Source organism: Microcebus murinus, chromosome 11 (genome assembly GCF_040939455.1).
Source record: "Microcebus murinus isolate Inina chromosome 11, M.murinus_Inina_mat1.0, whole genome shotgun sequence".
Classification (NCBI taxonomy): Eukaryota; Metazoa; Chordata; class Mammalia; order Primates; family Cheirogaleidae; genus Microcebus; species Microcebus murinus.
Genome location: NC_134114.1, coordinates 40,545,286 through 40,560,590, shown reverse-complemented (window position 1 = coordinate 40,560,590; position 15,305 = coordinate 40,545,286). Strand labels below are relative to the sequence as shown.

The window sequence follows — 15,305 nt, the reverse complement described above, 5'->3', positions numbered from 1 at the left end:
TTTAGCAGTGAATTTTATTGTATGTAACTTACACCTCAATAAACCTAATTTATTTTTTCCCTCATCTACTTTGACAAAATAAACCTAATTTAAAAATAGATTCACATCCCCATTAAAAAATATTAGCAGGCAGATATCTGTTTAAAAAGATCAACTCTTGAAATGTTAATTTTTAGTGTAGACTTAGAATAATGTTCTTCTGCATTATTTTGACCCTAAATTTACCTTCTCTAGTTAGTCTGAGGATTTATACATTAATCCTACAATATTTCCTCTATATCAAGGACCAAGTCCATTAATCTAAATTGGATGTTGACTTTTATCTTCAATTTATGGTAGAGGAAAACTGACAATCACTTGTCTTCTTTTAATCAATGTCTAGAAATATCATGTCACAACACCATAGGATAGCTTTGATAATGTTTACTAATTGCAAATTCAACTACACTGGCAGTGAACACCAGGAAAATGAAGGAAACATAATCTAATCACTCTACTCATCAGTCTGTGGCATTTTAAAAGGACAAAGTACTCTAGAACACTAACTTGTTTCTTTTGAGGAAGAGCAAATGACCTGTAAGGAGTATTTTGGAAATTTGCAGAGGACTGTGTGTCTAAGGAGTATTTTGGAAATTTGCAGGGGAGTGTATTCTAAGAATGGTCACACCTGTGGTACTCCATATTGAAATACATTATTGTAAGGGTCTTTCCTATTATTTACCTTTTTCTTTTTTCTTTTTCTTTTTTTTGAGACAGAGTCTCACTTGTTGCCCAGGCTATAGTGAGTGCCGTGGTGTCAGCCTAGCTCACAGCAACCTCAAACTCCTGGACTCAAGTAGTCCTTCTGCCTCAGCCTCTCATGTAGCTGGGACTACAGGCATGCGCCACCATGCCCGGCTAATTTTTTTTATATACATATATATTAGTTGACCAATTAATTTCTTTCTATTTGTAGTAGAGAAGGGGTCTCGTTCTTGCTCAGGCTGGTTTCAAACTCCTGACCTCGAGCAATCCGCCCGCTTCGGCCTCCCAGAGTGCTAGGATTACAGGCGTGAGCCACCACGCCCGGCCTATTCTTTTTTGAAGCAGGACTAAGCAAGCAAATTATTTACCTTTTTGATTACAACTGTGTATTATTTTGATCTTATTATACACATAAGGTATTTTATTACAGGACAGCAAAGGGGACGTTGAAAAGGACATGTCCTGGGAGGCCAAGGCGGGTGGATCGCTCAAGTTCAGGAGTTCGAAACCAGCCTGAGCAAAAGCAAGACCCCATCTCTACTAAAAATGGAAAAGAAATTAATTGGCCAACTAAAAATATATAGGAAAAATTAGCTGGGCATAATGGTGCATGCCTGTAGTCCCAGCTACTTGGAAGGCTGAGGCAGAAGGATCGCTTGAGCCCAGAAGTTTGAGGTTGCTGTGAGCTAGGCTGACGCCATGGCACTCTAGCCCTGCAACAGAGACTCTGTCTCAAAAAAAAAAGTCATAAACGGTATATGGATCTGACTGGATTCTATATCGCTGCTCTAGTGCTCGGCAGCCAGTATAGCCACGTAAGTTTAAATGTTAAGTAACTAAAATAAAATTTAAAACTCAGTTCCTCCTCTTCACTAGCCACACTTCAAATCCTCAATAAGGGTATGTGGCTAGTGACTACCATAATAAACAGCACAAAGAAAAATGTTTCCACCATTTTATAAAGTTCCATTGGACAGCAGTGATCTAGAGTAAGAGCTACTACTTAGAACACTAAAGAAGGTAACTGTACCAAAAGGTTACAATTAACAGAATGCAAATTCTGGCTCTGCCACCTACTGAAGACTCTGGATAAATTATTTGCTCAGACTCAGTTTCTTAAATCATTACATAGAAATTGCACTTACTACAGATAGTAATTGAGAAAAGCACTTTCCAAACTAAAATACTATATAATCATTAGTAATGAAGTGATCCAGAGGAAAATATCCCTAAATGAAAACAAACCATATGAGAACTGTAAGTCACAACCGTATCGCATTAAGAAAAATAAAACACAGTTGCTGGCTAAGAAAATATATTCTTAATTTCTGAAACAGTACACATTTTGCTTTTTCCATATTATCACCTTAAAAACTGTTAACTGGGCCAGGCGCGGTGGCTCACACCTGTAATCCTAGCACTCTGGGAGGCTGAGGCGGGAGGATTGCTCGAAGTCAAGAGTTCGAAACCGGCATGAGCAAGAGCAAGATCTGTCTCCACTATAAATAGAAAGAAATTAATTGGCCAACTAATATACATAGAAAAAATTAGCCGGGCATGGTGGCACATGCCTGTAGTCCCAGCTACTCGGGAGGCTGAAGCAGGAGGACTGCTTGAGACCAGGAGTTTGAGGTTGCCGTGAGCTAGGCTGACGCCAGGGCACTCACTCTAGCCTGGGCAACAAAGCGAGACTCTGTCTCAAAAAAAAAACAAAAAAAAACCTGTTAACTGTTGCCATAATAGCTGGATATGTAAACTCTGGATACAGAAAGCATGGGTTCAAAAATACCCCTTACTGGTTGTGTGACCTTGGCAAGCTGCTTAAAATCTCCATGCCTTCATTTTCTCAACTGTAAAATGATAATAAGACCTTCCCACAGAGTGTATGAGGATTAAATGAGTTAATATACTTAAAGGGCTTAGAACACTGCCTGAAACATGCTAAGTATTGATAACTAATTATTAAAACTCATTCATCATAACTGTTAATATCCAAAACACACAAAAACCCCTAAAACTCAACAAACAAAAAACAACTAAATTTAAAAACAGGCAAAGGAATGTCAGGCACAATGGCATGCGGGCGTAATCCCAACTACTTGGGAGGCTGAGGCAGGAGGACTGCTTGAGCCCAGGAGTTCAAGGCCAGCATGGGCAATATAGCCAAGATCCCACCTCTTTATTTTTAAAATGGGGGCAAGGGCAAAGGACGTGAATAAACATTTTTCCAAAGAAGATATACAAATGGCCATAAGTACATGAAAAGATGCTCAACATCCCTATCATTCATTAGAGACATGCAAACCACAATGAGATACCACTTCACACCCATGAGGCTACAACCTAAAAAACAGAAAACAAACAGAAAAAATGTAGAAAACTTAGAAATTTTGTGCACTGCCGGTAGGAAGGTAAAATGGTGCAGTCACCATGGAAAAGAGTATTATGGTTCCTCAAAAAATAAAAAGTGTTACCATATGATTCAGTAATTCCATTGCTGTGTACATAGCCAAAAGAAATGAAAACAAGGACTCGAACAGGTACGTGTAAACCTATTTTCAGAGCAGTATTCAGGATACCCAAAAGATAGAAGCAACTCAAGTGTGTATCGACAAGTGAAGAAACAAAACATGGTATATACAGTAGGCCTTGTGTATCTATGGGTTCCTCACTCATGAATTCAAACAACCATGGACCAAAAATATTTTAAAAAGCAAACTGGGTATATAATGAACATGTACATGCTTTTTATTCTTGTCATCATTCCCTAAACAATATAATACAATAACTATTTATATAGCATTTATAATGTATTAGGTATCATAAATAATCTAGAGATGACTTTAAGGGAGGATGTACAGTTATACACAAATACTATGCCATTTTATGTCACTGACATGAGCATCCATGAATTTTGGTATCTGAGGGAGGTGGTGGAACCAATCCCCCGCAGACACCAAGGGACAACTGTACATACAATGAAATATTATCCCGCCTTAAAATTGAAAGAAATTCTGACACAGCTACAACATAGAGGAACTGTGAAGACATGGTAAGTGAAATACACTAGTCACAAAATACTGTTATGATTCCACTTATTTGAGGGGCCCAAAATAGTCAAATTCACAGAGACAGAGTAGAATGGTGGTTGTCCAGGAGCTAGGGAGAGGAGAAAACATTATTATTTAATTGGTATGGAGTTTCAGTTTAGAAAGCTGAAAAGTTCTTGAGATGGATGACGCTGTTCGCACAACAATGTGAAAATACTTAACAACACTGAGCTATTATATTACACACTTTAAAATGGCTAAAACGGTATATATCTTATGGTCATTTTACCACAATTTTTTAAAAATTCACTTACTACACGGGGAGATTATTGTAAAGCAAAACAAAAAAACCCTACCTCTATATTTCATACAGTGGCAAAAAGGTAGAAAGGTTTAAATATCCAAAATCCATAAATTTGGAATATACTTTCTTCCCTAAACGTATAACCCAATCTCTCCTATCTGTCAGATGAAAACTTGTTTATGTGGACAACTACTAGCTGTGAAGTAGTTCTTCTATGGTGGTTTTTTTAACGTCCACAAATTCTTTGAGAAAAGGTAGAGCCTAATTCCCTCCACCCTGTCTGTGAGCTAAACTTAGTTACATGTTTCTAGCATACAGAATATAACAGAACTGACTGATAAGACGAAATCATATGCATCTTTCTTCGTAAATCACTTGCTCTGAGAGATGCCAACTGCCATACTGAAAAGACATTCAAGTAGCTCGAAAGAGGGTGAGAAACTGAATCCTCCATCCAACAGTCAACATCAACCTGCCACCCCCACGATGTGCCATTCTGGAAGATCCCCCAACTCCAGTCAATTCTTCAAAAGATTGTAGCCCTGGCCAGGCGTGGTGGCTCACACCTGTAATCCTAGCACTCTGGGAGACCAAGGCAGGTGGATTGCTCAAGGTCAGGAGTTCGAAACCAGCCTGAGCAAGAGCGAGACCCCCGTCTCTACTATAAAAATAGAAAGAAATTAACTGGCTAACTTATAGAGAAAAAATTAGCCGGGCATGGTGGCACATGCCTGTAGTCCCAGCTACTTAGGAGGCTGAGGCAGTAGGATTGCTTGAGCCCAGGAGTTTGAGGTTGCTGTGAGCTAGGCTGATGCCAAGGCACTCACTCTAGCCTGGGCAACAAAGCAAGTCTCTGCCTCAAAAAAAAAAAAAAAAAAAAAAAAAAAGACTATAGCCCTAAGCCCTAACCAACATCTTGACTAAGATTTTATGAAAGACCTGAGGGGAGCCAGAACCATCAGCTAAACTGCTCCCAAATTCTTGACCCACAGAAACCATATGAAATAATATTTGTCTTGAAAAACATATTTTTAAAAATTACATCTGATCTGGGGGATGGTCATGCTGGAGACTCAGACTTGGGGGGGGATGGAGGGAAAGAGCATTTATTGAAACCTTAAAATCTGTACCCCCATAATATGCCGAAATAAAAAAAAAGAAAAAAGAAAATTCTGGCTCTCTACTGAGAAAAAAAAAAATTACATCTGGCCAGGCAAAGCGTCTCCCATGTGTAATGATAGCACTCAGGGAGGCCCAGGCAGGAGAACTGCTTGAGGCCAGGAGTTCTAGACCAGCTCATTAAGAGCAAGACCTCATTTCTACTAATACAAAGAAATAGAAAAATTAGCCAGACATGGTAGCACACACCTGTAGTCCCAGCTACTTGGGAGGCTGAGGCAAGAGAATCATTTGAGCCCAGGAGTTTGAGATTCCAGTGAGTTATGAGGACATCACTGTACTCTAGCCTGGGAGACAGAGGGAGATTCTGTCTCAAAAAGAAAAAATTAAAAAAAAAAAAAAAAAAAGCCAGGTGCAGTGGCTCACACGTGTAATCCTAGCAGCTGGGAGGCTGAGGCGGGAAGCAAGATCAGCCTGAGCAAGAGCAAGACCCCATCTCTACTAAAAATAGAAAAAATTAGCCAGGCAAGGTGGCATGTGCCTGTAGCCTGTAGTCCCAGCTACTCGGGAGGCTGAGGCAGAGGATCACTTGAGCCCAGCAGTCTGAGGTTGCTGTGAGCTAGGCTGATGCCACAGCACTCTACTCAGGACAACAGAGTGAGACTCTGTCAAAAAAATAGAAAAAGAAAAAACAAAAAAAGAAAGAAATACATTCATTGAACAGCAAACTATTTCTTCCATTAGTATGCATATGTAAGGATAAACTAACTTTTTAGTTTAAGAATTTTTAAAAATTTGCAATTCTCAGTTTCAAAGAAAGCATATATTTGAGCACTTTAAAAAATTATTCTCGGTGGCACCGATGACTCACGCCTGTAATCCTAGCACTCTGGGAGGCTGAGGCAGGAGAATAGCTCAAGGTCAGGAGTTGGAAACCAGCCTGAGCAAGGGTGAGACCCTGTCTCTAATAAAAACAGAAAGAAATTAATTGACCAACTAAAAATATAGGAAAAATTAGCCGGTCATGGTGGCGCATGCCTGTAGTCCCAGCTACTCAGTAGGATGAGGCAGAAGGATCACGTGAGCCCAGGAGTTTGAAGTTGCCATGAGCTAGGCTGACGCCATGGCACTCTAGTCCAGGCAACAGAGTGAGGCTGTCTCAAAAACAAACAAACAGGCCGGGCGCGGTGGCTCACGCCTGTAATCCTAGCTCTCTGGGAGGCCGAGGCGGGCGGATTGCTCGAGGTCAGGAGTTCGAAACCATCCTGAGCAAGAGCGAGACCCCGTCTCCACTATAAATAGAAAGAAATTAATTGGCCAACTAATATATATACAAAAAATTAGCCGGGCATGGTGGCGAATGCCTGTAGTCCCAGCTACTTGGGAGGCTGAGGCAGGAGGATTGCTTGAGCCAGGAGTTTGAGGTTGCTGTGAGCTAGGCTGATGCCATGGCACTCACTCTAGCCTGGGCAACAAAGCAAGACTCTGTCTCAAAAAAAAAAAAAAAAAAAACCCACAAAAAAAAAAACCAAACAAAAAAAAAAAAACTTATTCTTAAAAGGCAGGTGAGGTTTCCAGACCTGTAGTCTCAGCTGCTTGGGAGGCTGAGACAGGAGGATCACTTGAGTACAGGAGTTTTGGGCTGTAGTGTGCTATGCCAATCGGGTGTCTGCACTAAGCACTAAGTTCGGCATCCATGTGGTGGTGGTGATGTTCTGGAAGCAGGGGACCACAAGGTTGCCTAAGGAGGAGTGAACAGGCCCAGCTGGGAATGGAGCAGGTGGTCAAAACTCCTGTGCTGATCAGTAGTGGGATCATGCCTGTGAATAGCCACTGCACTCCAACCAGGGCAACACAACAAGACCCTGTTCTCCTTAAAACATTTTTAAGTTTGTTTAAAATTTTACTAAATAAAAAAAACTTATTCTTGCAAAAAATGGAAAAAGTTTTAAATATGGTTTTAAAAATATAAAACTGATTTAAAGGGCAGAAAACGTAAGACCAAAAACATTGCATCCACCAAGCTGAACGAAAAAAATGACTCAAGAACAAGAAACTGAGTGGGATATTTGTATAAAAACGATGCAGAAACTAGCAATTATTTGAAAAGATACAGAGCAAAAGCCTGTAACTATTCGGATGGGCGGGACAGCTGACAAATAGGGGGAAAACAATCAGGTAAAATTGAAAAAATGAGACACAACCACAAAAAGTTTGTCAGTAATTCTATTTTGTTTCTTATCAGGATCCTGCTAAAAGTGATGAACCTACTCCCCAGAAAAACACATGTAAGTGCCTACAAAATTACCAATTTCAGAGAATTCTCAGAAACCAGTCTTCCATTCTCATCCATGTCCCCAAAAAGAATTCATTGTTAGAACTCCTAACATATAAAACGTATAAAGAAAAAAAAGGGCACGAATACATCTCCTTCCAACCTCCTTTTTCTAAATATGCCAAATATGCCATCCTAAGGTCTGTTAAAGTAACAAAATCAAGGGTTATATTTTAGGTAGGTTTCTCTAGCCACAGAAGTCTTTGGGAAGGTGAGAATGCCACGTAAGGCAAAGAAATGAGTTAAGTTGCTTCCTTAGTCAATGACCAAGCTAACAGAGTAAACTAAACTAGAAAGAAATGTGAAGGCATAGCTGTGTATCACAAGGGAGATGTCTTCAGGCTAGTGTGAATGAGATGCAGATAACAGCAACAGGAGACAGAAAAAACTGAGAGACTATGACAAATATTGGTCTGACAAATAAAAATGTATTAAGCAGAATCTTAAAATATTAGGATTAAAGTAAAATTTTACACCTGTATTACACTTCACGATTAATAAAATGCCTCCATATACATTATTTCCATCCGTTTAATGAAGAACCTAAGGCCAAAAGAGGTGAATATACAAAGTCACACAGGCCTTTTTCTAGAGATTGTATATAAGACCTAAACCAAAACTCCTTTTGAACTCTCAAGCCATTACTCTTTTCTACATGGCTATTCTTACCTGGATCTAAACTGTTACCTAAACATTTTTATCAAAAATGAAACATAAAAGTTGCTTGGGTCAAAGAAGGTTAAAAATCTGGCCTGGGTTTACAATCTATCCTCCCTTGCTTATTTTACTTTTAGGCTAGAAGTTCCCATCATTAACCCTTTTTCTATAACTCTCCCAATTGTATTTTTTTCTTTTTTTTGCTCACTCCTGTTCTTCCACCATTACTCTTCCTTTCCTCAATTTTAACATATCACCAGCTTTAAGCACAAAAACCCAAGTAGTAATTTTAATTTAAAAATAGACAAAAAGTAAAACAAAGTTAATATGCATTTAACCCCATACCTGCGGAAGGAAGCTATGGGTGTATGAGATCCAAATATAACCTAAAATCACACTTATAACCTAAAATCACACTTTAATTTTTAGTTAACCAAAGTTATCTCCCAAATAGCAAAACTAATAGCAACTTCTATCTCTTAGCCCAAACTCCATTAGTAGTTTGCAATCAACATCAACCAAAGAGAAGCAGCATATAGAAAGAAAAACAAAAATATCAAGGATAATGTTCAAAAGAATGACTTAGTAAAGTTAAATCCACAAGAAGGCAGTGTAAGTATGGCACAGTGATTAACGGTGTGGATTCTTAAGTCAGAATGCTTGAACATTTGGTCAAAATTACACTTCTTACCAAGTAACTTCCTCCCAGTGCCAGCCTCCCAAAATCTTAATTTTCTCACCTACACCACTGAGACTGTAATAGTACTTTACTCACAGGATTATCATTAAGAATTAAGATAGATCAGATAAAGCATGAGTTTGCATGTGTTTACACAGCAAAACACATGACACCATCATCATCTGTAAACGTTAGCCTTTAGATTATTATTTTTAAACCTATGGTTTAAACTCAGGGAAAAAAGAAAAAAAACAGGAATGGGAAGATAGGAGAAAAAGAGGTATACTTCTGAGGAAAAGAAGCAGTCCAGCAACTGCTCCAATTACTAATTAGTGGAACTATTTCAATCCCCAGAAAATAAAATACTGAAAATATTCATCAAAATGTTCAGGTAAATCTGTCCTTGAACAAATGCTGAGAGCAAAGCTCACAAATGACTATTCAAGGATTAAAGTCAGTTGTTAAAAACACTAGTCTCAGGAGTAAACTTTATCCTGATACTCTTGCTTAGGGTAATATCAATAGGGGCACTTTAAAAGGAAAACAATCACTAATAATAAATGTTATATATGGTCCTTTACTATGAATAAAGGCTATCTAATTCCAGTTCAACTTCGTAATCACATTAATATATAATCTCAGACAAGTAACTTGAAAATTCATTAAATTGAGGAATGCATAAAATACAGGCTTTCTCAAATGAAGGGGAGCAGAACATTTTCACCAATTTGAAAAATCAAGCTGGAAACACAATTAGAATGACTACACTTAGATCTAACAGAGAAAACACATATAACCTAGTGTATCCTAACAGAATTACTGAACTCTCTAACCTCAATTTTAAAGCAGAAAATAAATTCTGTATCTGAAGACCTACATTCTTTTAGACGCTATGACTTCTTTTGCTCTGTGTGAGCAAACAAGGTTCAACAGTTTAGCAAAAAAAAAACTATTTCAAAATAAATGAGCAGGCTGGCATGATGGCTCAGGCCTGTAATCCTAGCACTCTGGGAGGCCGAGGTGGGTGGATGGCTCAAGGTCAAGAGATGGAAACCAGCCTGAGCAAGAGACCCCTGTCTCTACTAAAAATACAAATAAATTAATTGGCCAACTAAAATTATACAGAAAAATTTAGCCAGGCATGTTGGTGCATGCCTGTAGTCCCAGCTACTCAGGAGGCTGAGGCAGAAGGATTGCTTGAGGCCAGGAGTCTGAGGTTGTTGTGAGTTAGCCTGGACAACAAAGTGAGACTCTGTCTCAAAAAAAATAAAAATAAATAAATGAGCAACTGACATGTTATTAGGCCATCTTGGTAAGGTGTCCAAAAAGTACAATATTTTATCTCAGAAAGATAGCTGAATTTAATAAATTCAAATTAATTCTAGTTACATTGATTAATATTAATTGCTTAAAAATAAATTTTAGTGTATTTTAGATTTTTATACCATTTATTGTGATATAAATGACAAACTTTTACGTATGTAAAATGTACATTTTGATAAGTTTTGACACTTGTGACTCTATCAACAGAATCAGGATAAATTACCTTTCATTCCCTAATCTCATGATCCTTGGTAATTCCTATTTTCCACCCTTCCCCATATTAGTGTATCTCTTTAAAAAACACTACTGCTGTGACAATTGCACTCTGTTCAAAAAAAAATAAAAAAAAATAAATAAAAAATAAAAATAAAAAATAAAAAACACTACTGAATGCCTATGATTCACTGAAAAATTAAATGTAGAAACTAATGGTAACTAAAAACACCATTCAATCCTGAAAAATACAAATACTAATATAAATACTAAAATAATACTAAAATACTAAATACAAATACTAAATATAAATACTAAAATAATTCTCCTATTTGTCAAAAGGAATTTCTATTATAGCAACTAAATATTCACAACCTCAAAAAAAAAAAAAAAGCTTTGTTTATAAACTTAAGCCAGCATAACCTTCCTGGGGAAAAAAAAAATATGTACTCATGGTTTCTTAAAAGTTCTTAATTAAGCTTGCTCAGTTCCTCTGTTTCTGTTCCTGGTAATGACTTTTCTTTTTGGCAAGTAAAATCTTAAGAAATAATTTGAAATACAAGACCACTTCAAATTGTTTCAGAAAGTTAATTTCTGTAATGGATTAAAATGTTAGGAACAGTTATATCTCAAGACAAGCTATTTCATGAAATAATCAGATTAAAAAACCAAGACCTGTATTATAGTTTTAAACAACTCTGAACACTAAACTTCATTTGGAATGCAGTTTAAACCCACATTTAGACTGTAATAAACAGGCTATCAAGACATATGAGGTATTTGTTGGGTTTTTTCCTACATTTCTACCACACCATGGATCCATAAAGCCTAAAGTGAACACTGGTTATATGAATTTAGTTTTTTACTTTAAAAATACAAAAGCTTTTAATTTAGCACCGTGTGAATCTGAAATATTCTTATGGCTTAAGTCGTTTTTTCTGCATTTCTATTTACTCAGACAATGGCTAATAGTTGTTTTCATACCGTCCAGGAAACTGAAGCCAGGCAATATTACTGCAAGAAACTGAAAGGCTTCCAAGAATAACATGGGATAAACTTAACTCTCATTACAGTTTACAAATGAACATTTGATTTGCTCACCATAATAGTACTTACAAATTCCAACAGGACTGCACAGGAAGGTGTTGATTTCTTCTCTGTAATCTTTATGTTTTCCAGTTTGTTTTTTTATTTTGTATCCTCTGAAATAATATCCAAGTTTTTTGAAGATACTTAACGTATGACTATTTGACATAGAGTTACTTCAAGTCAGCTACCCATACTTCTGTTTTAAAGTTTTCATATGGCTATCTCCAGAATTAGCCAAGTTCCTTGGATTTAAGATGAAAGTCTTCTGTATTATTCCATGTACTTGCCACTGTTGTACTTATCCACTCCAGATGAAATATCCAATTTATGAGCCAAAAAGCAAAAACAAAAAGAAAATTTCACATCTGAAGAGCATTCCTAAATATCAGGATATACAGAGACACACATAGCTATCTCAATACTACCATGCTGCTGGTAAACAGCAACATCTTAAATTTCCATGTAAATAAAAGATAAAAGGAAAAAAACTCTGTATTCTTTCAATGTATTCATTTAGAAAAGCTGTCCCATTGTGACATGAAAAGGACTGAGGTCAAAAATTCCTAAAACTTCTAATAAAGGTAAAAATAAACTGCCATGAAACTTCAGCAATAGTTAAACAGTCATTGAAACTGGTGAAACTACTCAGTAAACAAATCAAACATATCTTACAGTTTTGGCTGAAGAACACCAACAACAGGGGAAGGTGGGGAGGGGAGGCAAAAATACCACCAGCTGAAATACTTTTAACCAGTTATATAATCCGCTTGAACCAAAACACTGAAGAAACGCCTGGGTCTCTTTTTAAGTAGCTTGTTGAATTGTTCACTACTATCAATTCACTTCAGAGACGATTCTTGCCAATTTTAATAAACTTCTGGGGCAAAATTATCCAAAAACATTGTAATTCCAAAATGGCCACTTGAAATATCCGGGGCCTTTTACACAAACCTAGAAGATGATCTTCATATCTGAGTAATTCAATCACCTGTAAAAGTTATATAAAAAAAAATTACACACTGCGTTTTAATTTTGAACTAAAAATCAATCACCACCTCAAAGAGACGACCTCTGGAGAGAAAGTCACATCAGTATAATCCTACAAGAGACTAGAAAAGGGTTTTGACCAAGCAAGCACCTAATAAGTACACTTAAATGAAAAGGACTTCGGAGTAGAGGGAGGGAAAAACGGTGGATGATGAACGGTGGAGGTGAACTACTGATTTGAACTGGGAACGGGGTGCAATGTAACATTGGGGGATTATATAAGCGCACCTTCTTATACTACTTGAATAAATACTAAAACTATGAAATTGGCACACAGTCTTACAAAAGACCTTCTCTAATTCTATTCAACGTACCAAAGGAAAACGAACAGACAGGTGTGCTGCCATCGGAGCATTAGTAAACGAAACTTAGAGAATGAAGAGTATAAAGAAAAAGACGCTCCCTCCAAATTAGAATGTCTAAAAGAGGTATATTTCCCCACTAAGGCTAGAAAGGTGGATGAGATGTGGGGCAAGAACGTTTCTTAAATTCGCCTGAGGAGACTTTGCCGCTTCCGAGGGCAGCAAGGGGGGTATAAGGTGTAGGTCCCATTTCCTCGAATTAAGAAAACAGGTTTCTCCCAAAACTGAGGGGGTGGAAAGTACCGGGCCCTTGCCGTAAACCACAGAAAGAATGGTTGTCTCCCAAAAGGAAAAAAAGGTCCCCTCAGACTCCATAGGACTCAGAGGGACAAGGCAGCGCTCGCCTCAGTCCCCGGCAAGAGCCACCGTCCTGGAAGAGGCGGGGAGAGCTGGGGCGCTGCTGAAGAAACAGCCGAAGGCCACAACTCGGCCTCAACTCCCTCAGCCCTCTGAGAGGGGTGGTGATGCAAAAGGAGGCGGGCGTGTGCAAGAGGCCCGAGGAAGGAAGACCGAGCACGGAGGGCGTCGGACTCGCTCCCGGCCTCCGCCAAACACCAAACACCCCCCCACTCAGCCGCCAAGGCTAAGCCACCCACCCCCTCCCACAACCGCCACCTCCGCTCCAGCGGGGCCGACTCGATACCCAGAGGGGCCTCTCCGCGCCTCCCGCCCCTTTCCCTCCTTGCTCCCCACTACCCCCCCGGTCTGCGGGCAGCCTCACACCTCGCGCCGCCAACGCCGACCCGACCCCTCAAACCCCAACGCCGACACGGGCAGCCCCCTCCTCCCCCGGACTCCGGCATGGAACACAGGGAACGGTGCTACCTTCTGCCCCACCAGAGGTGCCCCTGGCCTGGGGGTGCCGCTGCGCTCGATCCCGGGAGGAGGTTTTCGGTACTTTGAATAATCCCCTTTTGCCGCTTTTCCCTCCCCCACAACCAGTCTCCGTCCCAAAATGGCGCCGACCCGATCCGCAATGTTCTGGGCCAAGTCTCGCGAGATCGTGGAAGGTGGCGAGGCGGGGAAGGAACTACAGGGGTTGAGGAAAAGGGGGGGAGAAGGCGGGGCGAGGAAAAGAAGGAGGGAGAAAGGGTGTGGAAGAAGCAGAACGAACGAACCTACTGGGCGGGGCAGCAGGAAGAGCGCCTCCACCAGAGAACCTTCTGGCCCAAGCAACCGCTCACGCCCCGGTCAGAGAAGCTCCGCCCTCTACGTCGGGCGGCTGGGGGGAGGGGAAAGGGGCGTGGCTACGACTGAGGGCGGGACTTCGAGGAGGCCCCGGAGCAGGGGCGCGCGGGGGGCGGTGGCTCCGCGCGGTGACGTCAGGAGCAGCTGGAGTCGGGGATTACCCCCTGCTGCTGACGTGTGGACGGTGAACAATCGGGAACGTTCGGTGAAAGGGGGAATTCCCCGCCGCTCCCAGAGGAGCCCCTCCTCCCGCCCCTCCCCCCGCCCGGGGCCGCCTCTGAGCCCGGGCTGGTGGGGCCGCGAGGAGCGAGAGGCGGCCGCGCGGGCTCGGGCGGCGCGCTCCGCGACGTCTTTCCCGGCTCGAAGCTCGGGGGAGCCGCGGCGCGCGCCTCTCGCCGGGTACGCACTCGGGCCCGGGTGAATCCGAGCTCTCGCGTCGTCAGTACACAGCCCTCCGCGGGCGGGCGGAGCGGCGGCCGTGCTGGCGCGGGCGTGACGGCGCACCCTGAAGCGGCCGGTCCGCGGTCGCTCACACGTGCGGAGCCAGTCGGGCTTTGGCTGTGCGGGGGAGGCGGTAGCTGATGAAACGAGGCTCAGATTGTCAAGCCCAGATTCTCAAAGGCCAAAAATGGCTACTGGGTATAATCGTGCTAATGGTCATTTTTCTCTCTACTAAATCTACACCAGATGAATTATTTTAGCACAGATCTCGGAGCCCCGCATGGCCCATACGATTTTTTTTTTTTTATTGAATGTCGTGGTATTCGGTTGTTTCTCTAATTGTGATACCTTTCGCCTTGTAACCAAAGGCTCACTTGGACACCGGGGAGAGTCCGAATTCCAGGGGAAAGACGAGTAACCACAGTTTGTTCAGAGAGAAGGTGGGAGTAGGGTTCTCGACGAAGGAAAGCCTGGAAAATAAAAAGTATCTGGCTTTTCGCCCTCTCCCACGCCACAGGGCTTCGTACACAGAAACTTTGTGGCACTTTTATGTGCACTATGGGGTTTGTAGTTTAATGGACTGCCCCTAAAAGATCCGCGGAAGACTGCTGGAGTGTAAACTCACCAAAATTTATACTTCCCAACCTTTTATTTCTGTCTTCATCGGGAGATGGCGGGTTTGGGTGATTAATAATGCCCTGCTGGGTGCTAAGGAAAAGGAATTAACACTTGCTGGATGCCTTGTCTGTGCTAG

General features: G+C 40.8%; 1 protein-coding gene and 1 pseudogene across 4 annotated transcripts in view; both read right to left on the bottom strand.

Moving 5' to 3' along the window:
- Nucleotides 1-12,907, bottom strand: part of LOC142873706 (uncharacterized) — a 38,797-nt pseudogene extending 25,890 nt beyond the window's left edge.
- The window catches only part of GPBP1 (GC-rich promoter binding protein 1), a 100,542-nt gene extending 86,422 nt beyond the window's left edge, over nucleotides 1-14,120 (bottom strand). For 3 of the 4 annotated variants that reach the window (XM_012775645.2, XM_012775648.2, XM_076008035.1), the window contains exons 1-2: nucleotides 13,748-13,937; nucleotides 11,541-12,501 (exon numbers count right to left, since the gene is read on the bottom strand). The gene's annotated coding sequence lies outside the window, so the exon portion shown is untranslated. Of the gene's footprint in view, nucleotides 1-11,540; nucleotides 12,502-13,747; nucleotides 13,938-14,040 lie in introns of those variants that run through there. The other variant, XM_012775646.3, reaches the window with a different exon arrangement.
- Between the last annotated feature and the right edge of the window lie 1,185 nt (nucleotides 14,121-15,305).